At 42.2% G+C, this 25,447-nt stretch overlaps 1 protein-coding gene across 1 annotated transcript in view; it reads left to right on the top strand.

The window, feature by feature from the left end:
• Window positions 1-25,447, top strand: part of ZNF106 (zinc finger protein 106) — a 2,006,671-nt gene that overhangs the window by 972,845 nt on the left and 1,008,379 nt on the right. The gene's annotated exons all lie outside the window — the stretch shown is intronic.

Raw genomic sequence — 25,447 nt, 5'->3', positions numbered from 1 at the left:
GGGTCAAGAACCCCCATGTAGCCTACTTAAGCAAACTGAAGACAGTCCAGATTTTACCAAACATATGTAGTTATGGAGGATTTCAGTTATCCCACCATCAACTGAGAAACCTACAGTAGCCCAAACTTGCTAGCACAAAAGCTCCTTGAGTTTATGAATTCAAATGCCCTGGAGCAAATTGTCCATACCTCAACAAGAGGAACAAAAATTCTAGGTCTGGTCCTTACAAAAATGTCAAACAGGGTGCACTGCTGCTACTGCTGGACCCTCATTAGTTGAAACTGACCACAAATCAATCACCTTTGAACTGACACTAGCACCAGAACTCACAAAGGCTGAAATCAGGCTAAAAAACTTCACAGGGGCAAAGTATACCCTTGTGGGTGAAGGTATAAATGCATTTCAAGCCCTACCCCAAGCTGAAAGTGGTAACTACGCCACAACTTTCACTAAAGCAGGCCTGTACAATCACTTGCATAAGTGTATATAATCTTGGCTGCACCAGCTAGAATCACAGCCATAGCCCATAGTAAAATCAAGCTGCCATTGTAGACTTCCAGCATCAACAAACTCTAAAATAAATGCAGAAAGTTTCTGTCCAAGAAAACAAAGGCAAGGACAACAGTGGAAAAGCACCCTCCTCAGCCTTAACAGGCAACTAAGAAAATTTGTCAAATCCTGCAAGAGCTTCTTTGAGGGAAACTTAGCAAGTACTGCCAAGGATAACTGTAAAGCTTTTTAGAGCTATGTACATAACCTAAAGGGTAGGACCTAAGCATGTGCATTACTGGTGGCCAACGGTATCGCACACACTGACCCCACAGAGATGGCAAATCTGCTAGCGGATAGGTTTGGTTAACATTTCACTCCCTTATCCCCTTCTAACTTGCAACAAACCCTCCCCCAACCCCCCCTTCCACCTTACATATCTGAAGAGCAGGTCCTCAAAGCCCTGTCCAAGACAAATGACACGGTGTGTATGGGACCAGATGACATCATAAGCTGTCTTCTAAACAGAGTAAAACATGAACTAGCATCACCACTAAGTACCTTTTTCATTCATAGCCTAACCACAGGCTTTGTTCCTGCGGAATGCAGAACAGCTGCAGTTACTTCCCTCCACAAAGGTGGCCTAGCAACAAACCCAGGAAATTACAGCCTGACCAGCCTCATCTGTAAGGCCATGGAATGTGTCATTATGGACCTCTCCTAACTGGAGAGGTAAGTCAGTAAGTAAGGTAGTATTGCTAAAAGTGAATTCATCCTCAAGTCTTGGTGAATACCTTAACGAGGTGGACCCTGTTTTTCACAAAATCTCACCAAGGTGACACTGATATATAGACTGCATTTTACATAGCATATGACATGGACAGAAGTAGGTCAATAATTAAAAAAAGATAGCTGGGTGCACAAGACCCAGGATAAAAAAGTGCCCAATCCTGGTAGACACACATGCCAGGACTGGAAAAAATGGCAGTGTAGAATCCTCAGAATACAGAAACATTCCTACAATGAGGCCAAGCCCAGGGGGAGGATGGCCCGCCTGTTGTAGAAGGAAGTAGCAGTCCACAAAAGTCACAAAAACCGATAGGCCGAAGAAGAGCTGTAAAGATGATAAAGTGGACTATTAAGGATGAGAGAGAAATTATGTATGGTTAATATCATGCAAAAAGCCCAGAATTTCCAGACACAAGATCTACAAAAAGATTAAGAGAAGAATTAAAGAAAAATACTTCCACAAGAAAAACTGTGAGAAGCCTCAAATAAAAGTTTGTGTTCATTAATACAACAGATTTGTGAAAAACATTATATAGCCCAAAAAAACTTTTAATATGTTTGGAAAAAGAAGCATCTGAGGAAGTGCAAAAATATAAACAGCAAAACCTAGAGATTTTTGAAAAGTATAAAAAAGAAATGTGGATATGAGCAAGAAATAGAGATTTGATATGGGTGCAATATTTATGCAAAGCTGAAAGCCAAATTAGTCAATACAAAAAAGGGAGCCCCAAAGATATTTGAACATTGCCTTTCAAATGGCCAGTCTGTGTATCAAGTGCAATTATGATGCTGCTTTTGCAGCTTCATCTGGGCCAGTTATGCATAAATACTCGTGGGTAAGACTTCAATCCATGTCAGAGGATGTCAAGGGCAAATTGCTGGACTCTCCTTTGGACAGATGGTGTTTGGGTGTGTTGCTGCTGAACTCTGAGACCTTGCAAGATAAGGGGAAGGTGATGCAAGATTTGAAACAGATTTTCCTTTCCGTTGTGCCCAAGTTGCAGAGGAATTATCCTTTTGTTAGGCAGAAAACGCAACCCTCAAAAGGTAAAAGGGATGATAAAAAGATTTCAGGATAAATCAGGAAAGGATCACAAGGGAAGAAAGCCTTCCTTTTGTGTTAAGCCCGCCTCCTTATGACTTCACCCTTTACCTCCTTCCCTTTCCCTGTGAGATTCCCCAAGAATATCTCTCCCTTTTTGCTTGGATGGAAATCACTATGGACAAGTGGGTTCTGTTCAAAGGCATCCTGCATTCCTTTTCTGTAATGAAGTGTATTTCTCCGTCTCATGAATTCCTCAGCCTCCTCAAAACTAATCATCTCTGCTCACTTCACTTCTGCGGGATCTCTTGAACAGGGAGTTATTAAATATGTTCTTCCCACTCCATACGGCAGAGAATTTTACTCCAACATCTTCTCAGTTCCCAGTAAAGAGGGAAGTCCTCTTCTAGACCTTTGCTTCCTCAACAGCTTTCTCTTTGTACAAAGTTTCAAGATGCTAACTCTTCAGTCCCTGTCTTTGATCCTCTCAGGCTCTTCTAGTATACCTGGATTTGAAGGATGCATATCTCCATGTTCCTATTCATTCTCTCTCTCAGGAAATTCTCCAGATTTTCTGTGTCTTCATCTCATTTTCAATTATATACCTTGTCTTATGTTTTTTTTCTGTGGCCGTAAGGGCAATTGCCAAGTGTCTTGCTCCTGTCATAGCCTATTTCAGACAGGGATAAATATTCCCTTATCTGGATGACCTACTTCTTCAGGCTGCTTTTCTGGTTTCTCTTTGGAAGGGCCTGAAGTTCACAGTAAATCATCTGTACAGTCTAGGATTCATTCTAAACCTAAAGAAATCTTATCTTGACCCCATTTCAAGACCATATTTTCTTAGGAGGATCAACACACTATGTGCTCCATCCTTCCTACAGACATTGTTCTGTTTTTGATACAGTTCATTTCAAAGCCTTCTCCCTTTGTAGATGAACTCATCAAGAGAAGTTTTGGTAGCCGTAGGGTTTGTGGTATCCACTATTGTTTTGATTCTGTTTGCCAGACTTCATATAAGGAAGCTGCAGTGGCACCTCAAGTCTGTATGGCTTTAACATTGCCACCTGTCAGACTTCCAGATTCCTGTCTTGCCTTGCATCAGGAAGGAGATACTTTGGTGGATCAGCCAGATTTCCCTCAGTACAGGGCTTCCTTTTTTGGTTTATCCCCCAGCTCAGGAACTGCACATGGATGCCTTACATTTAGCGGGGGGGGGGGGGACTTGATTCAACAATATTGTGGTCCTGAGGTTTGGTCTTCCAGGGACAGAAATGGTCGCATAAACATCAAGGAGATGAAGGCCCTGATCCTTGCCCTTGGGTTTCAGGCACCCTCCAGATATTAATTTACAACAAGAGTCATGCTGTACATATGTAAGGGGGGGGGGCAAGTCTTACCACCTTTGCAAATTAGCCTAGATGGCATGGGAGATTGCCATCGAACACAGTCTTGTTCTTCTGGCAGTTTATGTTCTCTCATATTGTAACACAGTGGCAGACACCTTGAGCATATCCAGGGCAGACCCTCACAAGTGGATGTTAAACAGAGAGAGCTTCCTGGACATTATTCATCAGTGGGGTACACAGCCCCCAAGAACAGCTGAACTAGTTCTTTTTCAGTGACCTAAGCCCATTGGTATGGAAGATTGACTCTGTCCTTTTCATGGAAAGGGAGATTCCTCTATGCTTTCCCTAATGTTATTCTTCTAATAAGGGATCTTGAATAGATTGTGAAGGACAAACCAAAAATCTCGTTGGTGACCCCTTTTGGCCCAGACAGTACTAGTTTACCCTTTTTCAATTGGCCAGGGGCAATCATTGCATGTCACCCCACAGGATGGACTTGCTCACAATGAACAAGGGCTATCATTCATTGTAGTCTCCTAACTCTGTAGTTAACTCGGTAGATAGTTTTAACTCCTTTCAATGACTGTTTTTTTCTGAGGATGTGCTCCAGGTTTTACAGGAGGGTAGAAAGCTTACCATCAGAAAAATCTTGTGTATCTAACTGGAGCAGATTTGATTAGTGTTGCAAAAAGAACCAGGATCCTTTACAGTTAGAATTTTTACTATTCTTTCTTATTTGGGTGAGTTTTTTAACTGATATGCTCTTCTGTAAAAACTTATTTGTCAATCATTTCTGTTGTCTGCCTGTAGATCCACCTCTTTCATCTTGTTTTGAGGTCTAGCAGTTTTTGAAAGGTGTCCTTCATACGAGGCCACCAAGAAAACCAATTCCTTCTCCTCAGGATGTAAATTATGTTCTGGATGAAACTAACCTTAGCCCCCTTTGACCTTGGAAGACATTGGTGTTAGTGGCTCTGACATTTGCCAAGAGGGTTTCTGAACTGCAAGTGCTTACATCAGTTCAACCATTCTTGGCCTTTCATAAGGATAGAGTTTCACTTGGGACTAATCCTTCCTTTTATGCCTAAAGTGGCGAATGAGCTATCCTTGAACCAGTTTGTCAGGCTTCATCCTTTCCTTGTTTCCCTTTCCCATTCTCTCTCTGCAGTGCAGAGAGGATTCTTCATTCTTTGGGTGGGCATAGGCAGCTTAGATTTTACTTGGACGATATAAAAGACATTAGGGTATCTGGCCATGTCTTTTTAGATAAGAAACTAGGTTTGCCCGTCTCCAAGCACACCATTTCTTCCTGGGTTTTCTAAGCTATTTCTTTTGATTATCTCATCATGGGAAACTGATTCCTTCATCTATCAAAGTTCATCTTACTAGGATGGTAGCTTCCTCTGGAGCCTTTTTCAAGGGTCTGTATTCTAGAGATATTCTTGAGGCACTTGCCTGATCAAATAAAACAAAAGGCACAATGTGCAATACTAGAGTATAATTTATTTTTACCACATTAGGTATCTTGGCATTATACCTTCAAAGGCTAAATTACATGACATTAAACAACTCCATTTATACTACTCCTGTTTTGACTAATGTAATTGTTGATTTAAAAATAATTTCTGTAGAAAATTGCATCCGAGTCTTTTTTAATAATGGTGATGGGGTGGGTTCTTGTACACAAGGTGTTAGATGTGATTGATTTTGCTTTGTTGGAATTGTCTGTGCATGAAATTCACTTTTTACCATGTGAAGTTGTTGAAAGTGAAAATGATGATGATAGTGGTGATGTGTTTTTTTTTTAACTGGATATCATAAGTTATTTGTTCCATCATTTTCACATGTGAGCACTTTCTCCACCTAAGTTGTCCCCTGCTGTTAGTTTGTTTGAGCAAGTTTTATTAAGGACAGTTGAATCTGAATTTTTGAAATTTATGAAAATGCATAAACAATTTAATTTGACTAAACAGGAATGGGTGGCATTAAAATTGTTAAAGAAAAATATTGAGAATTGTGTTCAAGCAGTCTGACGGGGGGGGGGGTAATTGGGTTGTTATGCCTAAGCATAAGTATAATTTAATAGTAAGAAAGTTGCTTTCAAACAAAAGTATGTTAAACTGGCAAACAACCCAATTCAGTTTAATGCACTATTGTTGGAACTATTGGAGAGGGGTGAAAGATTGGGCGTTTTGGAGTCTAAAGATGTTAAAAGTTGACCCAGTTTTCTATGCTATCCCCAAAGCTCATAAAAATTTGAGGGACTTGCCTGGAAGGCCCATTGTTTCAGGGGTGAACTGTTATTTGGAAAATGTAATTTTTTTGAAGGAATATTTATGCAGGGTCCCAGCACATGTTAAAAATACGCAAGAGATTTGTGAATTGGTTAGAATGGTGAGGTGACAAAATGATTACTGTTGGGTTACTGTGGATGTCAGTGCTCTATTCGAATATCAAGACAGAATGGGGATTGGGGCCTATATGGAATGTAATGGGAGAAGGGCCTTGCACTCCTTTCATGGTTAAATTATTGGAATTTTGTTTGACCCGTAGTTATTTATGTTTGAAAATGAATTTTTTATTTTTTTTTGTAAAAGAGGGGAATAGCTATGGGGGCTCCTTATGCTCCATCTTATGCTATTTTGTATGTAGGGGTGAGTTTGAAAAAAGATTTATTTATTGCACTGAGTTTTTTTAAAAAGCATGTTGTCGTACACAAGCATTTTATTAATGACTTGCTGTTCAGTAAAGATCCAATTAATGAGTTTTCCCTCTTTATAGAAGAGTTGCATAATAATTCACAATGGTTGAAATTTTCTTTAAAGCAGTGTAAAACTGGTATTCATTTTTTTGACATAGAATTTTATGTTGATGAGTATAAGAATATTCAGTTTAAGACATAATAGAATTGGCGAACAGGTTGTTAAGGAGAGGTTATATACAGTAAAAAAAAAAAATTGGATGAGGTGTTGGAAAGGGCGTATGGTAGGAAGGTTAAGTATAGTGGGAATTGTAGTTTTGTGGAAAGTGTGATGAATTGTAAGCAGTGCAAGATGGACGGTAATAGGGATAAATGCTTTGGTACCAAGTTTCCCCCCTTTATTGAGATTCTGAGGAAATTAGTTATGGAATCTTGGCATTTGGTATCCTTAGATGAGCAGTCTGGGCATTTGATTCCTAAAAATTTCAAATTTTCATATGGGAGGGATTTAAATCTTAGAGTTGCTCGACTTAAGGTATGGTAGTAGTCATGGAAAATTTGAAAGTGAGGGTACATTCCCTTGTGGTCACTGTAAGGTTTGCAGAAAAAGTTAGGAGAGCACAGTGGTACAGCAGTTACCATTGTCGCTTCACAGCAAGGAGTTCTCTGGTTCGATTCTGGGCCGAGGCACCTTTTGTGTGGAGTCTGCATGTCCTCCCTGTGTTCGTCTGGGTTTCCTCTGGGTGCTCCAGTTTTCTCCCATGTTACAAAGACATGCGCCTGGAGCGTTTCTCCCGGACCTACTCTGAAAATTGGCTCATTCCAAGTCGGACTTTCCTGGTAAAGAAATGTTAAATAAAATAAAAATAAAATTTGTCAGTAACATGCATTAATGGTGAGAAATTTGTTTCAAAGGAGTGTTTTAATTGTAGTTCTTGTGGGATAGTGTATATTTTGGGGTGTGGTTGTAAGACTATTAAGTGGTACATTGGTCAGACCAGGAGAGTGGCGAAGGTTAGAATTCTAGAACGTTTGGGTGATATTTGAAATATGAATAGTCCCGTTGCCAGACATTTCCATATTGCTTACAGAGGTTCTGATGAGACTTTGTTTCTTTTGTGTGTTGTGCCAACTTTGTATGGTAAGATGGGAGATTGTGCTATGCAGTTATTGAATTTGGAAAGTAAAATGATTCTTAACTTTAGGACATTGTATCTAAAGGGTTTAAATCTTGAAGTTAACTTGAATATCATTTAAAATAAATTCACAACTAATATTTGAAACATATATTTGAAAATATTAATATTTTATATTTTGTATTTTATAAAGTATATTGATTGAACATAAGGTTGTATGGGTTATGTATTTATTGAGAATTTATAAACATAAATGTAAGTATTTAAAAGATGTATTTAAAAATTTCCCACATGAATTCTATCCTCTCTATTCCTCCCTTCCCTACTACCATAACTCACTTAACAACTGCTCTGTATTGTACAGTTACCCTCTGAAGATAACCCATTGTGCTATGTAAATTCATTCAAATGTTTTATTGTAAATTTCTTTGCTATGTTTTTTTCTTCAGTGTTGTAATGCCTCTTACTATACTTTACTGTGGAGCTTTATCTGCTTTGCTTAACTGTTTTATTGTATATTGTATTCAACTTCAGTGTTTGTAAATTTTTTTTGCTTACTTGTACTATGGAACTTTTCTCCCCGGGCCTCCACTGAAAAAGAGCTTTTGCTCAGATGGACTAAAACAAATACAAAATGTATTCAAATATGTAATTTAAATGGATGTGACTTTTTTTTTATTCAATCAGGGCACTAGGTATAAATGAAGTTGTTTTATGTTATGCAGTTTATCTTTTGAAGGCGAAATGCAGAGAGGTACCTGATGTGGTAAAAATAAATTATAGTCTAGTATTGTGCGTTATGCCTTTTGTTTTATTTGTCAGTTTATTTTGCTTATTGTTGGGCACTTACCTCGTCCTCTGTTCATACTTTTACTAAACTCCACAGGATGGATGTTTTCTAGGGCAGGAGTAGATTTTGCCAGGTCCATCATTGCTGTTTGTTGGGCCATAATTCTGTTACTTCTTCCTCCCCTCTTTCTCTTCTTCAGCTTTAATACTTGTTTAAGAACTTAACATAACAGTTGATATCTTGATCATCACAGATCCAGTATTACATCCTACCTTTTTTAACCATTTTCTGACTTGTGTCTCTCTGGCCTAGGTGGATTTTCTTTCTTTTTCCTTTTCTTACTGGACACTGGATATGTACATATATACATAATTACCTCTTCTCCTGTCCCATTTGTTGTTGTGGGGCAAGTACGTTCTGATGTGATTCGTGCCTGATATGTCCCTTATGTATGTCCTACCTTTGGGTTTAGGTCAGATGTATGGTGTGTGGAAGGGCCCAAGCTTTTGCATGCTGGCTCAAACGTATGGCTATCCTTGACAGGATATCTCACTTGTCAGGAATACTGCAACAGTGATCAGTAGAATATCTCCTGTTATGGTAAATTCATATGCAATTGTGCTTTTCTTTGTTTTTCATCCTTAAGACTTCATGTCAGCTAACTGCAGGAAGTATGATATTGGAGTTCATATTCCTTACAAATACCTCCATTCTTGGTGTTTGTTTTATTTAGGGGCTGAACACAGTTATCATAACTGTAACGTTTATTTGCCAATTATTTGCTCCTAGAATTCTTCATACTAGGCTAGCTTCCTTTAATACCTATCTGGAGACCCAAAGTCTTAAGAGCCTAATGCTTTCCAAAACGGACGAACCATATGCTTCAAAAGTCTGTTGCACCCAAAAAGTTATTCAAAAAATAATACCAGATACTTCTACTGTCCAGTTCAGCTCTGTATGTCCCACGTCTATGGTGGTGCCTGATACCATGACCCAACTGGAGGTCAGAATGGCATCTATTACTCAAATGTCCAAAAAAACTGAATCTCAGACCACTATGGGAGAAAAGTGGAAAGGAACTCAGGGTGGATTATTTCATTAGGACCAGAGGTGTACACCTCGGATGTGTGTGTGTGTGTGTGTGTGTGTGTGTGTGTGTGTGTGTGTGTGTGTGTGTGTGTGTGTGTGTGTGTGTGTGTGTGTGTGTGTGTGTGTGTGTGTAGCTCCCATATCTAGGTCTGACAAGGTTCCTCACCATCTCGCTTTGTTTGTTTGAGTGGACATCTTGGTGAAGAAGAAGCAAAAAAACTCAACATGTCTCTTCTCTGCAGACAACCCAGGAGAAAGGAATGGTTTAACTTCTCTCGTGGCTTGTATAAAGCCATTCTGTCTTTGAAACTTCCTTCTGTTTTTTTTTTTTCTTAACATGTGTCTACACCTTCACCTTTAAAGAGAAAATGATAATCTTCATCAGAAGTGGAAGAATCTGATTTAGATGAGGACTCACTGATCTCTTATCTCCAAATGCACTGTTCTGGACAAATAGCTTTAGATGATGAGAATACATCATCACCAAATTTCCCAGTAGAAAAAATCTCCTTTAGGGGAAACTATTTCCAGAATGATGCAGCATTTTGAGTAGGACTAAACAGGTCTCAGATGTATAGAAAAGGGACTGCAAATTATTGGAAGTTGGGGGCCCTAAACTCTGTTGTGTACACCCTGTCCTCGAAGACTTTTGGATGCCTTTGTTTCCTTTTCTTCTAATCTAGATTCTCAGCTTTCTGCAGCCGAGAAACCTGTCAGATTCTACAAAATGCCAGAGGACATGAAATTCTTGTACAAGAATCTGGTAGCAGACCATGCAGCCTTTTCTTTGTCCATTTATAAACCTGGCAAACTTCTTCCTGCATCCAGTCTGCTGCTGTCCAGTAGAGTCAGTAGGACTATAGACAAGAATGGCAAAAAAGTCTGCACCTCTGCTACCCTGGCTTTCAGAGTCTTTAACTGCCAAATGCAAATGACCAGTATTTACTTTCCATTTTGAGAAACCTGAATATGTGGTAGAACTTGGAAGATTCTGAACATAATTTACAGGCTATTGCTTTGCTTAACATTGCCTCATGTAGCTAGACACTCCATTAAGTGACGCTCTGATCTGCAGAGGCTTCCTGCAGGGCTGTGGCTCACAGGCTTAACCATCTACAAGCTTGCTAGGCTTTGTTTTCAGTCTCTTCTAGAGGATGTCAAGACCAGACTTCTAGACTCCTCTCTCCATAGGGACTTCCTTTTTGACCCCTCTGCTGCCGAACTTTTCAAATCCCTTCAGGAAAAAGGCAGTCATACATGTCCGTAAGCAGATTTTTCTTACTTCTGTCCCTCGATACTAGAGGAATTACTCCTGTAAACCCACTTCCTTTGTTTGTTGGGAACAAAAGACCCCACAAAAGGAAAAACTTAAGAGATTTCAGTTGTATTGTATTCCAAGCCTGAAAATACCACCCCCCCCAGACAAATGCTTTGTACTAAATGTTTTTTGCATTTCCCCTCACACCTTTTTTTCTCATTCCTCTTTCCCTAAGGCTCCGTCTGTCTCTCCCAGCCTGGGACTTCATTGCCTCAGACAAGTAAGACCTTTTGTTATATAAAATGGTTGAAAAATGTCTTTGAAGAACTTCCATCTCTGGGGGGGTATGCCTCCCTCTCCTGCAATTGTCTCATCTCATTGCCTTCCTTTGATCCAGGAACTGATCCAGGAACTGTTCCTTCAGAGGAGTATAGAACCAATTCCTCTTCAGGCCCAGTGAAAGTGGTTCTATTCAAAATTTTTCCTGGTCTCCAGGAAAGAGAGAACATGAAGACCCATGCTATATTTGTCCCATCTCAACACCTTTCTGAACCTTCCCTCCTTTGAGATGATCTCTGTCCAGACCGTTTTGCCTCATCTTTCATCAGATCTTACTGGTCACCCTTGATTTAAAGGTTGCGTATATGCTCATTCCAGTACACCTGACTTGTAGAAAAGTTCTGATTTTCCATTTCTTCATCACATTTTCACTTCTCAGCATTATCTTTTGTCATGTCTGTAGCTCCCAGAGTCTTCACAAAGTTACTAGCTCCAGCTATAGCCTTTTACAGCACATAGGAAATGCAGATTTTCCTCCACCTGAACTGCTTTTTTATTTGGCCTTATCCGTGTAAACCTTGATGATGCATATATTCAGTGTTTCATTTGGAAAGACTGGAATTAATTCTCAGCCTAAGGAAGTCTTCCCTGACACCCCTGCCCTGATGTAGAATTCCTAGGTTGCAGGCTCAACACCCAGTTAATGATGGCCTTCCTCCATCAGGAGAAAATTCTCTCTGTCCACTTTCACTTCTTGCTTCCTCTATCTGTGACCTCAGCAAGAGGTATTCCAAGAGCCTTAGGTTACGTGACCGCCACAATTTTGATGATGTCATATGTCAGACTAATGAGGAAGCTCCATTGGTGTCTGAAGTTTTGGCCTCAGCACAGTCAACCTCTTGACTTCTGAAATCCCTGTTTTGCCTTTTCTAAAGTGAGAGATACAATGGTGGCGATCTCCAGTGAAACTCAATCCAGGAGTTGCCTTTCTAGCACCTACACGCAGACTCCTCTAACCTAGCCAGGGGTGCAAGGATAGGCTCCACATTAGTTTAAAGACAGTGGTCTTTCAGATAAAGGAACACAGTGTGAAGGAGATGAAAGCCCTTGTCCAAGTTTTGTAGGTATTCTCACTTGTGGAGCCCAGGCCCCCTGAAAGTGTTCACAGGCAACACTTTAAGTTATGTGATACATGAACACATAGGAGGCGCTATATATTACCAGCTGTGCAGGCTATCTCTGATGACCTGGGATGTAGCCATAGAAAGAAAGCTGTCCCTACAGATAGTTTTCATTACTTTAGAGAATGGTGTCCTCCTAGACCTCAGCAGATCCAGAAAAGACTCCCACAAATGGATGCTACACTAAAAGATTTTTCTGGGCATAGTCCACAAATGGGTTAACCTCAGATAGATCTTTTTGTCTCCATCCCAAACAGACAACTCAGGCTTTTCTGCTCCAGGGCTTCCTGGGCACAGAAGGTCGATGCCGTGTCCTCCTCATGGGGGAAGAAGCCCTTTTTGCCCTCTTGAACCCCCAAGGGTTTTCCTGAATATCCAGAAAGACAACCCAGAAACCTTCCTAGTGACTCACTTTTGGCCCAGGCTGCATTGGTTGCACTTTCTACTTCATCTGGCCAGGGGCAATCACTTTGTTACCCCACAGAGTGATCTTGCACAAAACAGGGGCTCTGTTTTTTACCTCAACCTTCAGGCTCTCAACCGGACTATATCTGGGTGATAGGATTTTAATTCCCTTCAGGCAGCAGTTCTTATCGGACAGGTTCTGGGTGCTTCAGGAGGCGAGAAAATCTAATATTAGAACATCTTGCATATTAAAGTGGAAAAGATTTTGTCTGTGGTGTCAAAAATATTGAGCCATTTGGGGGGGGGATATGTCTATTATTTTGTTATACATGTGTGGGATAATTAGAATCATTCTAGCCTACTCCTCCATCAAAGGCCATTTATATGGTTTTATCAGCTGGCCTGCATTTAAATCCACCATTTGCTATCTAGGACTTGGTCAAACAGTTTTTAAAGGGCATCCTTCATCTGATCCATCCCTGGAAGGCAATCCTTCCCCCCTCCCTGGGATTTGAAATTCGTTTTAGAGAAACTTATCTGCTACCTTTTGAACCAGCAGCTTCAGCCTCTCTAAAGTTGTACATGGAAAACAGTTCTACTGGTCACTCTTTCTTCTTCAAGAAGAGTCTCAGAGTTGCAAGCTCTTACAACTCCTCCTTTCCTTATCATTCATAAAAATAGGGTCGCCTTAAGGCATAAAGGAAAGATTATCCCTTAAGTGCTAAAGAGCTGTCTCTGAAACAATCAATTCATTTCAAGCCTTTTTTCCTAACCTCCAAAACAGAGACGAGATAATTATTTACTCCCTGGATGTGCACAGGCAGCTAAGAATTTACTTGGAGAAGACTAAACCTTTCAGAAAGTCTGACCAACTTTTTCTCCTTTCCAGTAGGGTAAATTGTGAAGTCCTGTTTCCAAACAGACCATCTCCAGCTGGATTTCTAAGTTCATTTCCTTCTGTTACACCCTCCATGGAAAGAAGAAGAAAAAAAACACAAAAAAGCTAGCCACTGACGAGCACATTTGTCCCAGAGCAGTCATCTCCACAGGTGCCTTCTTCAAAGGCATTGATACCAGCCAGGGCCATCCTGGAGGCTGCCAGCTGGAATTGTGCACACACTTTCCAAGACGTTGCTTTTTCTAGATCTAGGACCTCCTTTGCTAGACCTATTCTCTGGGAACTAGTAGACAGCACCCCTTTACCAAATTTTAACCCCCCCCCGTATCTGTTCGCATTGGGAATCACCCACAGGTATTGGAATAGTCATTTAAGGAAGGACATAGTACAGTTGTTTAAGAACTTACCATAACAGTAGATGTCCTGCTGATCACTGTTGCAGTATTGCTTCCCTCCCGCCTTCCATTTTCTTTGCTGTGCTCTGTGAACCTAAGGCAGGCAGTTCCCTTCTCATTGTCTCTTACTTGGATATGTTTCTTTATTATGAACTCTGTTAGACGTTCTCCTGGGGCTAGGTAGTCTGGGGATCCTATGCTCATACATCTGTTTATGCACCCTTACACCTGCATGTTGAGGTCATATGCCATATGTTCATAGGTTCATACTAGGCTATCTGCCCTAGGGCATTTATAAGCCTAGCCAGAGTGTGTTTGGCTTTTGCCACCCATTTTAAATTAATTTTGCTATGCCCTTTTTCGAGGTTAGTATACTGTGCCTCTGTCTAACAGTGACACAGAAGTGATACCCGGGGTAAACCTACGATCCCCCATCCACTCATCAAGATTCCTCTTGAAGAGAGTCAGTGAGGGCCTCTGCCTAACCTGGACTGGGATTTTATTCCAGAGTGAAGGGAGCCTCTGGGTTATGAATCTGTCCTTCCAGCATGTCCTATTTATTTCAGTGCTGAGGTTCAAGTCTTTCGATCACGTAGCTCGATGGGATTTGGATTTTCTGAGGTGCAGCATGTCCATTAATTCCGGTTGGACATGTAAGGAACATCTGGAAGGATTTTTAGCTTTGGTACCCAGGCTGGATGTCAGGTTGCCTTGGCAACTGTACTTTCCACTTCTGCTTATGTGATTGTGTCCCAGTATGTGGTTGGCCTCTAGTTTCAGTCTGTAACTCTCCTTCCCAGTTCCCTGATTTATTTCCTCATCTGCTTTTAAGACTGCAGTTCATGTGCACCATGTTTACCCTATTAGGGTCTTTCTCCTTTATCCATGTTTGTGCAGTAGTGGAAATGTTGTTAGAAAGTTTTGCAGTACTGAATCTTAGGTCTTCCTGTCATGCAGAAGCCTGTGACTGGCCCAATTTCCAGAGTCCTTACATCTGTCCGAAGACTGACGTTTAGACATTGTAGTATAAGAAGGGCATCCATTGGCACAATCTTCATTTCTGTCTAGACATGCTCCGAGCATGAAATAGAATTGTGTCCTACTCTGTGCACATGCCACAACAAACTTGCAGTCTGACTGAGATGAAATCCTCTTTTCCACTTTCGCCACTGAGAACCCTGTGTAGAATAAAGGAGGCTTTCATTTGGGAAAATAAGCAATTCTCACAGACTTAGACTCATTACAGGGAACTACTAAAGCATGCCTTCACTTAGACCACAGGCTGTTTCTCCTGTACATGTTGGATTAGATGAGGTCTTTCAAAGATGTACCTGTACACAGTGAGTCTGTAGCCCCTGCTCCTAGGAAACCTGACAGGTTTTACAGAGTAGTTGAATCTCATAAGCATTTTTATAAAAATCCAAAGGCTGACCCTTCTGCAGTTTCCACTGAATCCACAAAATATGTACACAAGGGACCAACAAGAAACCTACTGCCTAATGACAGGGAAAATAAATTCTTAGATTAGGAAGTAAAACTTCTACCTCTACCATCTTGGTAGTGAAAGCTTTGAATTTCCAGTTCCATATAGTAAAGTAGTTTGAATCGATCCAGGACAAAATTCTAGCTTATATGTACTCCTGTTACAGATATGTAAGGAAACCCAGGAGACAAACAGAGAAGCTTTACAAGTCTCCATACACTCCCTAAAATGTGGCTATGATGCCTTCTATGCTTCATGCATAGCAGCTGCCACAGGGTCTGTCATCTGCAGACATGCAAGGGACAGGACCCTGCAACTGTCAGATCAGGTAAAAGCTGAACTACTGAATACTCCATTAGAGAAGGAATTTTTTTTCGTCCTCCGACTGAACAAGTTTTTCAGAAACTGCCTAAAGAAAACACATTAAAACTGTAAAAGAATTTCATCTGCCTCTGCCACCAAGGTCTAGTGAGAATTACCCTTTTGAACCTTGCCATTCTCCACCTACACAAGACAAGGAAGAGGCCTCCAGCAGCAAAAGATGCAGACAATCCAGGAGGCTGCAACCAAAACAATCGCACAGAGGAGGGAGCTCCAAAAAGTTCAACCAGTACAGAGAACAGCTGTGACTGTCTTCAGCCCCAGTCTCTTGTACCCCCCCCCAGCCTCTGTTTTCCTATCCCAATGGAAAGCCATCACAAAGGACCATTGTGTCTGTGTCTCCTCAGCATCATAGAGAAGGGGGTACTATTTCCAATTCAGAGAAATACCATCTTTCTTGGTTATTCCAAAACCCATCACAAAGAGCAAGAAAACCTCTTACCACCTATACTTAGGGAGCTAGTTCACCAGAGTTCCATCCAGCCTGCCCCTCCAGGACAAGAGGGAAAAGGCTTCAACTCAAGGATTTTCCTAGTTTAAAGAGAGGGCAGCTGGAGGCCAATCTTGCACCTGTCAAAGCTAAACAAGATGTTCATCGTGCATTCAGCTGCAGTCATAACAGATGGGTTTTCCTGCCGTCAGGCGGGTCCTCAGTCGGCCGAATTCCAAAGTCTAGGTCTGGCGTCGGATGTCGTCGCTTCTTCCCTGACGTCAGTGCGACAGGGGTATAAAAGAATCAGCCGACGCCATTTTCTTCAGTCTTTCTTGCGACGCGGTGCCCGAAGCAGAAGCAGTTCGCAAGTGCCGGTCGGCCAGCTCCTGAGATTCGAATATTTTTCAACCGAAGTCTTCTTGAAAGCTAAGTACCCCATTGGGGAAACTTTTCTTGCGTCAGACCGATGTCAGACAAAGTTAATAATTGCATTTCATGTGGGAAGCAAATACCGCATAAGGATTTTCATTCCCTCTGCATTCCTTGCTTAGGCCCAGACCACAACGTCTCGGCCTGTCGTTTTTGTGCTACATTCAACAGGCGCTCTATTAAGCGTCGGGCGGAGTTCGCCCAACACTATTTTGGCAAAAAGTTTAATTACATTATGTCGTCGGATACTCCGACTCCAGTTTTGAGTAAAAGACGCAAAGATAAGGACCGACATACGAGGTCCGCGACTTCTACTGACACCACGCCAAAGCCGACTACAGGTGGTCCGGTTCTCAGCGAGGCGCCTACGCAGCCCCTGACTACCGATGGCACTTCATTGGCGGTGTCTTCTGTGCCCGAGATCGCAGGCTCTTCGGCCCACACCCCGACTACAGATACCGAAGCCACTCTTGGCGGTGAAACTCAGAGTTTAGACAGGCCTGCCACCTCTCAAGGTGTCTTCAGACCTTCCTCTTCTTTTTCCATCAAGGCTTTCACTAAGTCTAAAGTAGCCATGCATGCTAAAAGACCAGCTCCACAGGGCCCCTCTCAAGGCCCCATGCCTAAAAAGCAGATGCTCAAAATGGCTGAGGATTTGATTACTCTTATCAGGGGTTCTCAACCCCCCGGACAAAAGGCCCAGAGTGGAGGAAGAATCCCCTTCCTCGGACCAGGCCTCCATTATTTCAGAACATTCTGAAGACCAGGAACATTCATACTCCCCTTTTGAAGATTCTGATGCAGAGGAGTCCATTCCCTCTGTCTGCCCCCTGAGGATTACTCTTTTGGGGAAATCTTACATACTTTGAGGGAACACTTCCACTGGGAAGGCCAAGAGTACTCTGACTCCAAGAAAAGGCTTAGGGATTTCCTCTTGCTCCCTCAGCACAGGCCTCTGGCTATACCTCCTGTCTTAGACATACTAGATGATGTGTATTCGGAGGCCTGCCTTAACCCAGATTCTTTACCTCCAGCTCCAGTCAAGCCTGACTGATATTTACCGGGTTCCTGATTCACACCAATTCCTATACAAAAGCCATGCGGCTGACGCAGAAACTATTTCACAGGGTCCCAAGGGAATTAAGGCCTCCTCTGCTAAAAATCCATTACCTTCAGAGAGAGATTCCAGAGCTTTAGAAAGGTGGGGGAAAAAGGTATACACCTCGGCCACCTTAACCATGAGGGCATTAAACTGTCAGTTCCATATGTTAAAGTACCAACAGTTTGTTATCACAGTTGAAAAGCAAAATGTCACAACCTGAACAACCAGAATTGAGGGAGTTGCAGGATTTGTTACACAGTGCAGAACAAGTGGGTAAACATACCTTGCAATGTGGTTTTGATGCTTTAGAGGCCTCATGTAGAGCTGCTGTTACAGGATCAGTCATACGTAGACATGCTTGGCTCAAAGAGCAAACCTTACCAGATCATGTCAAAGCTAAATTACTAGATGCACCTCTGCAAAAAGATGTATTGTTTGGTGTTAAAGCTGAGGAGGTATTAAAGAAAATGGAGGAAAAGGCAAAATCAATGCAAACAGTGAAAGATTTCCTACAGGTACAACCTCCACGTTTCAGTAGAAATTGGCCTTCAAAAAATTGGTCCTTTCCAGCCACGGACAGACCCCAAAGAGGTAGATACAGGCGCCCGAGGGGTAGAGGGCAATCTCAAGGATCGTTTAGAGGCAGACAATGGCAAGCACCTACACAAAGAGGTGGTGAGGATAGTTCACAGCCATTCAGAAAGTAGAACCAACGACTTCCCCTTTGCATGCCAAGCAAGGCTCAAATGGCAGCACCTTTAGGCTGAAAACTGGCATTATTTTCAAAAAATTGGCATATTGTCACAAAAGACAAATGGATCCTGGACATTATAGACAGAGGCTACAGATTCCACTTTCACACCCTTCCAAAAATGAGAGGCATGCCAAACCTGCCACACAATCAGAGGGCAGAGGCACAAAAACAAATTTCAGATCTCATGGACATGAAAGCTATTCAAGAGGTACCTGCACAAGAACAGGGTCAAGGTTTTTATTCCAGACTATTCCTGTAAAAACCCCCCAAAAAAGAAAACCCAAAAAAATTTCCCCCCAAAAGGGGTTCCCCAAGGGGAAATTAAAAAGGCCCCTCCCAACGGGGGGCTTTTAAAAAAAATTCCCCTTTTTTTTACCCTTTCCAAGGAAGAAAAAATTTCCAAAAGACCCCTTTAGAAAGGGGGGGGGGGAGGGGGGGGGGGGGGGGGGGGGGGGGGGGGGGGGGGGGGGGGGGGGGGGGGAAGGGGGGGGGAGGGGGGGGGGGGGGGGGGGGGGGGGGGGGGGGGGGGGGGGGGGGGGCAAGGGGGGGGGGGGGGGGGGGGGGGGGGGGGGGGGGGGGCGGGGGGGGGCGGGGGGGGGGGGGGGGGGGGGGGGGGGGGGGGGGGGGGGGGGGGGGGGGGGGGGGCGGGGGGGGGGGGGGGGGGGGGGGGGGGGGGGGGGGGGGGGGGGGGGGGGGGGGGGGGGAAAAAAAAAAAAAAAAAAAAAAAAAAAAAAAAAAAAAAAAAAAAAAAAAAAAAAAAAAAAAAAAAAAAAAAAAAAAAAAAAAAAAAAAAAAAAAAAAAAAAAAAAAAAAAAAAAAAAAAAAAAAAAAAAAAAAAAAAAAAAAAAAAAAAAAAAAAAAAAAAAAAAAAAAAAAAAAAAAAAAAAAAAAAAAAAAAAAAAAAAAAAAAAAAAAAAAAAAAAAAAAAAAAAAAAAAAAAAAAAAAAAAAAAAAAAAAAAAAAAAAAAAAAAAAAAAAAAAAAAAAAAAAAAAAAAAAAAAAAAAAAAAAAAAAAAAAAAAAAAAAAAAAAAAAAAAAAAAAAAAAAAAAAAAAAAAAAAAAAAAAAAAAAAAAAAAAAAAAAAAAAAAAAAAAAAAAAAAAAAAAAAAAAAAAAAAAAAAAAAAAAAAAAAAAAAAAAAAAAAAAAAAAAAAAAAAAAATTTCACTCGCCACCTTACCCAGGGAAGCCTTAAATTAAAAAGCCCTATTAAAGGGGGTCAATGTTTTCGGACCCAAAATTCACTGAAAAAGCCTACTCCGCAAAATGGAAACGGTTTTGTGCCTGGAATGAGAAAAAGGGCCAGAATCTTGGAATACTGAATTTACCTCAAATATTACAATACCTAGCTGAGATGCTAAGCAGTGGACTTTCATTCTCCTCCATCAAAATCCATGCCTCAGCCATTTCTGCAGAATACAACACTGATCCTCCTTTATTCTCTCACCCCCTCTTAAGACAGTTCCTCAGAGGGGCTAAGAATATAAAACCCCCAAGGAAACAACCAGTACCTGCTTGGGACCTCAATTTCATTCTAGAAAAACTGACCTTGCCTCCTTTTGAGCCAGCTGCTTCAACAGAACTGCAATATTTGTCCTGGAAAACAGCCTTCCTGCTGGCTATCACCTCAGCTCGCAGGGTTTCAGAACTATAAGCCCTCATGGCTGTGCAGCCTTTCATCATTTTCCATCGGGACAGTCTCTCCTTACGAACCAATCCTTCCTTTATGCCAAAGGTAGTATCCAGGGTATCCTTGAATCAGGCTATCCACTTACCTACCTTTTACCCTAATCCTCAAAACAAAGGGGAGAGACTACTACATTCCTTGGACATTCACAGACAGCTACGTTATTATTTGGACAGAACAAAGCCTTTCAGAAAATCAGAGCAACTCTTTGTGTCCTATGCTACAGGAGCTCAAGGGAAGCCTATTTCCAAACAGACAATCTCAAAATGGATAGCCCAGTGCATACGCTTTTGTTACTCTTTTCATGGTAAAACTGTACCTGCAGGCATCAGATCTCACTCCACAAGGGCCACAGCTACCTCTGCAGCTTTCCTCAGGGGGGGTTCCTACCAAAGATATTTTGGAAGCTGCCACTTGGAGTTCTGTACATACTTTCTCCAAGCACGATCACCTACCATTATACTCCAAATCTAGAGCAGGCTTTGCCACTGCAGTCTTGCAGGGCATCCTGGCTCCTCCTTGTTCCAACTAGTGCCTACCACCCCTTTTTTAGCTTTGGGATTCTACCCATCTGTTATGACTGCAGCTGTATGCACGATGAACATAGTACAGTTTTGTACCTACCATAAATGTAGATGTTTGAGTGCTAATACAGCTGCAGTCCAAGTTTTCCTCCCTCCTTCCCCTCTTGGGACAGGGCCTAATGGTTAACACCTCCTCATACAACCTGATTGGGGTATTCTTTTATGGTGTATTTGCTTGCAACTACTGTTTTTTGATTATATTGCATAGCATTATTACATAAATTTATGTATTGCTTTCCTTCTGGGGGCACCTGACATCTGGGGCAAGAAAAACTGAAGAAAATGGCGTCGGCTGATTCTTTTATACCCCTGTCGCACTGCCGTCAGGGAAGAAGCGACGACATCCGACGCCGGACCTAGACTTTGGAATTCGGCCGACCGAGGACCCGCCTGACGGCAGGAAAACCCATCTGTTATGACTGCAGCTATATTAGCATTCGAACATCTACATTTATGGTAGGTACAAAACTGTACTTTTCTCCACGTCTCAAATTTCAAAATAATTATGTTGCCAAAGCGAATGGCCGTGATCTTTCAAGATGCCGTTATGGTCACACTAGCTCTAAAAGATTCTTACTTCTTCCCAAAGCAGACCAGTCACAGAAAATACATGTGATTTGTAGAAATAAGTTCTCACTTTCAGTTTTGTGCTTTGCCATTTGGGCTATCTACTGATCCCCAAATTTTTGCCAAATGTCTAGCTCCTCTGGTAGCATATTGCAGAACTCTAGGATTTAATTTTTACTCCCTTCTTAGTCTGCCTCATTTAGGGAAGATCCACATCAGAGACCCTAGATGCCTTACTGATCACCATCATCACCTGCTTTTTGAGAAGGTATGTGTTCACTTAAATCTTCAAAAATCTCAAACTCTTCCTGAAATAAGGATCCTCTTTCTGGGAGCTCGCATAGTTTCAATTTAACAGAAAGCCTTCTTTCCTCATGACAGGATTGCTTACTTGACAGGCTATCTGACCAGTCTGCTTCCAAAGCAATTAATCACTGCAGGATAATTCCTTAGGATACTGGGGTGCAAGGCATCCTGCATTCTCATGGTTCCACTTGCAAAGTTACACATAAGAAAACTTCAGTGCTTCCTAAAAAATGCATGAGAACACAATTCCTAAGCCTTGTTAATCCTACTGCCTGTCCTTCTATGCCTGAAAAAGGAACTTCTGTTGTGGAAGACAATCATACAGAGGAACCCGGGGCAAATTTATCTTTATCAGAAGCAGACAAGACCAGCACCACAAACAATTCAGGCATAGCTTTGGATTGTGCACTTAGGTTCCCTGAAAATGCAGGGTATTAAGTCTCTTCAGCAGAGAAAGTTGCTTATAAGTCAGAGGGGGCTACTAACAGTCTACCCAGCCATGAAAGCCTTGTAACAGAACTTAAGCCCAGGGACCCTGAAAATCTGGACAGAGACCACCACAATGATGCAGTACATAACCAAGCAAGATGGAAATGCAGTCTTACCTTCTGTGCAGCCTTTCCAGGAAAATTTGATTCTGGCTGAAGAAATCCTCATAACTTCCTTTATTCTGGGTCAGGAGAGTACCCTGGCAGATTCCTGTAAGCAGGGACCCAGACCCCAACAAATGGATGCTGAAAAGAGAGGTTTTCCTGTACCTAACCATACAGTTGGTTGTCCCTTCAATAGACCTGTCCACCCCTCACTATGACAAACAATTACAGACGTTCTGCTGTAGACTTCAACAGGCAGGAGCTTGGAAATAGATGCATTCTCCTTCAAATGGACAAACTGGCTGTGTATGCATTCCTATCCTTACCCCTGGTCCCTAGGGTACTGACAAAAGCAGGGTGGACAGACCCAGCATGATCCTAGTAGCCTCCTTCTGGCTAAGGCAACATTGTTTCTACCTCCTCCTGACTCTGAGAGGGGAGATTCTATACTCTACAGCAGGAAGCAGATGGTCTCAGCCAAGCCAAAGAAAATGTTTTCCACCTTAGCCTAGCCACCCTTAGGATAACAGTCTGGAGGACAGGGATTTGACACCAATGAATGCATCCTATCCTGAGGATGTGGTCTCCCATTTTATGGGAACCAAGGAAGCCCAATCCCAGAAAATCATGCATAGCAGGATGGAAAATGTTTTCTATCTGTTTTCTCAGTAAAAACACTAAACCTTCTTAGGCAGACATCAACTCAGTCTTCTTGCAGTATCTGTCAGGCCTGTTTAATGTTGGACTAGGAAGTACTTGTCTAATATACATGCATCTGCCATATCAGCTTGTCTACACAGTGCCTCACTTATCTTCTCACACCACAACATGAATCTTTTCCCTAAAAGGGGTGATTCACTTGAGACCACCTGGAATGACCCCTATTCCTTCCTGCATGGGATCTAAATTTTGTTAGAAAAACTAACCCCCCCCCAACCTTTGACCCTGCTGCCAATATCTCTCTAAAAACACTCACCTGGAAGACAAAGTTTCTTATAATTGTTGCATAGTCTAGTAGAGTTTCTGAGCTACAAGCCCCCTTGTGTAAAGAAACTTTCAGTCTTCTACAGGGATATTGTCATCTGCTGTACAAATCCATCCTTTATGCCTAAAGTGGTATCAGAACTTTTGTAGAACCAGAGTATCCACTTACCAGTCATCTTTCCAAATCCACAGAAAAGGGCTCAAAAATTCTTCAAATTTTTGATGTACATAGCAGATCAGGTGCTCTCTAGACAGAACAAAAACTTCTAATAGAGCAGAGTAGTTAATGGTGGCGTTCACAGAAGGTAAACGGGGCAAGCCTGTCTCCAAACAAGCTTTTTCAAAATGGCTAGCTAATTGCATCAAATTTTGTTACTCACGTGGAAAATATTTACCAGGACATATGAAAGCCCACTGAATTAGTCATGGGGGCATCTAAAACTGATGTCCTTCTATTCCCATGTTGTAGTATCATATGGATTTGCTCCTCTTGCTTCGCAAATGTCTGGCCAGTATACAAAAGTTTTCAGCCACTGTATGGTGCGTGAGACATCTGACGTGGCTCAAGGAATGTGGGCCATAAAAGTGATGTCTGCACGCACCAGCCCTCAGAACTTCTCAGGCGCCAGTTGAACACCAGGTTTTCCTGTTTTCACGGCAATCAGATTCGAGAAATCAGATAAGTGCCCCGTTGGGGAATCTTTCAATCTGTTTCTTTCATTTAATGTTTGTACATGTCATTTAGAAAGGGCAAGTGTGGCCGTCAGATACCTTACAAGGATGCTCATGATCAGTGCCTCTTTTGTTTGGGATGGTTGCAGGATTACAAGGCCTGCTCCATTTGTCAAGCGTTTGTGCCCAAAACATTGTGTAGCCATCTGCATACACTTATCTTGTATTTAGCGAATCAAAGGTTAAAACAAATAGCCTTAGGTCATGGAGTGTTCCTCTGACATGCCTACTGAACCGCCAAAAAAGAAAGCTAAGACTATACGGCCTAACACTACAGCTGCACCTCTTGTGTCCAACCCTCAGCCTGTGCCCTAGGACAACCTGGTAGATGAATTGGGTTCCGCCGCCTCAGACATAGTGGGCACCTCCATGGAAGCCGCACAGAGAAAACATCAGTAGAGGGTTTACCAACATCAATTTTTGACGCCGGGGGATTCATTGCTTTCAGTACATCCATCAGATCCCTCCAGTTCCTTACAGTCTCCAGACTCCAGACCTTCCTCACTTCAGACGCCCGCCAGGCCTCTAAAAAAAGGAGAAAAGGAAGCTTATCTCTGCTCCTACTGAAAGCATGCCTGACTGACAGGCTTTCAGCCAAAGTCTGTTTAATGCCTTCATGGCTTTACATCTTACATCTGCAGGGACTGTTAACATTCCAACTCCTTTGTGTCCAAGGCCTCAAACCACAGACCCAACCATGAGGGAAGAGGAAGATCTCTTTGATTCTTCATCTAAAGAATCACTTTCTTACATTTCCCATTTTTCTTCTCCCTTGGGGTATGGTTCCCCAGAGGAAGAATCTGTTGACCCTGACTCCCCAGCTGAGGATTTGACTTTTGGGGAAACTGTCTCCAAGATGAAATAACATTTTATGTGGGAATCCTCTGAAATGACTGAGGTCCAAAAATGGTATTATGACCTCATTCAGATGGATTCCCTAAGCCCGTCTGCTGTTGCCCCAGTTCTGCCTGCTTTCCTGTATGCCTTCTCCTCAGCATCCTTAAATCCTGACTCACAACCACCTGCTCCATGCAGACCTGATAGACTCTGTAAAGTCCCTGGGACTGCCAAGCATTTCCTCAAATGTCCACCAGCAGACCTTGCAATCATCTGCATTACCCACCACCACTCTCCTACCTGCTGACAAAGACAGCAAAACCATGGAGCGTCTGGGTAAGAAAATCTACACATCTGCCACTCTGTTCTTCAGGGCTACTATCTACCAGACACACATGGCTAAATATGTTTTATCACTCCTGGAGAAAGCCTCCAAGGAACTGGCTGATACTCCAGACTGTGCTTTCAAAGTTTCCCTGTCTTCCCTTCTGGCTCCCGCCACCCAGGTTAGCAGGCACTCAATAAAGTGCAGTTCTGATGCTGCTGAAGCCTCAGCAAGGTCAGCAGCATCAGCAGCTGTCTTAAGAAGGTACTCCTGGCTATGTCTCCAGCCCCTTCCAGATGATTTCAGGGCAAAGCTGACTGATAACACCCCCCCCCCGGACAATACAGCTTTTGTTTGGTGCAAAAGTGACTGATTTGTTTATCACTTCAGCAAAAGGGGAATTAAATGCAAGATTTGAAACACCTGCTAGTCTCCCCTATTCCTAAATTTC

This window comes from Protopterus annectens, chromosome 6.part0 (assembly GCF_019279795.1).
Source record: "Protopterus annectens isolate FY-2018-M chromosome 6.part0, PAN1.0, whole genome shotgun sequence".
NCBI classification, from domain to species: domain Eukaryota; kingdom Metazoa; phylum Chordata; order Ceratodontiformes; family Protopteridae; genus Protopterus; species Protopterus annectens.
The sequence above is the reverse complement of the archived record's forward strand: the minus strand, read 5'-3'. Positions and strand labels throughout refer to the sequence as shown.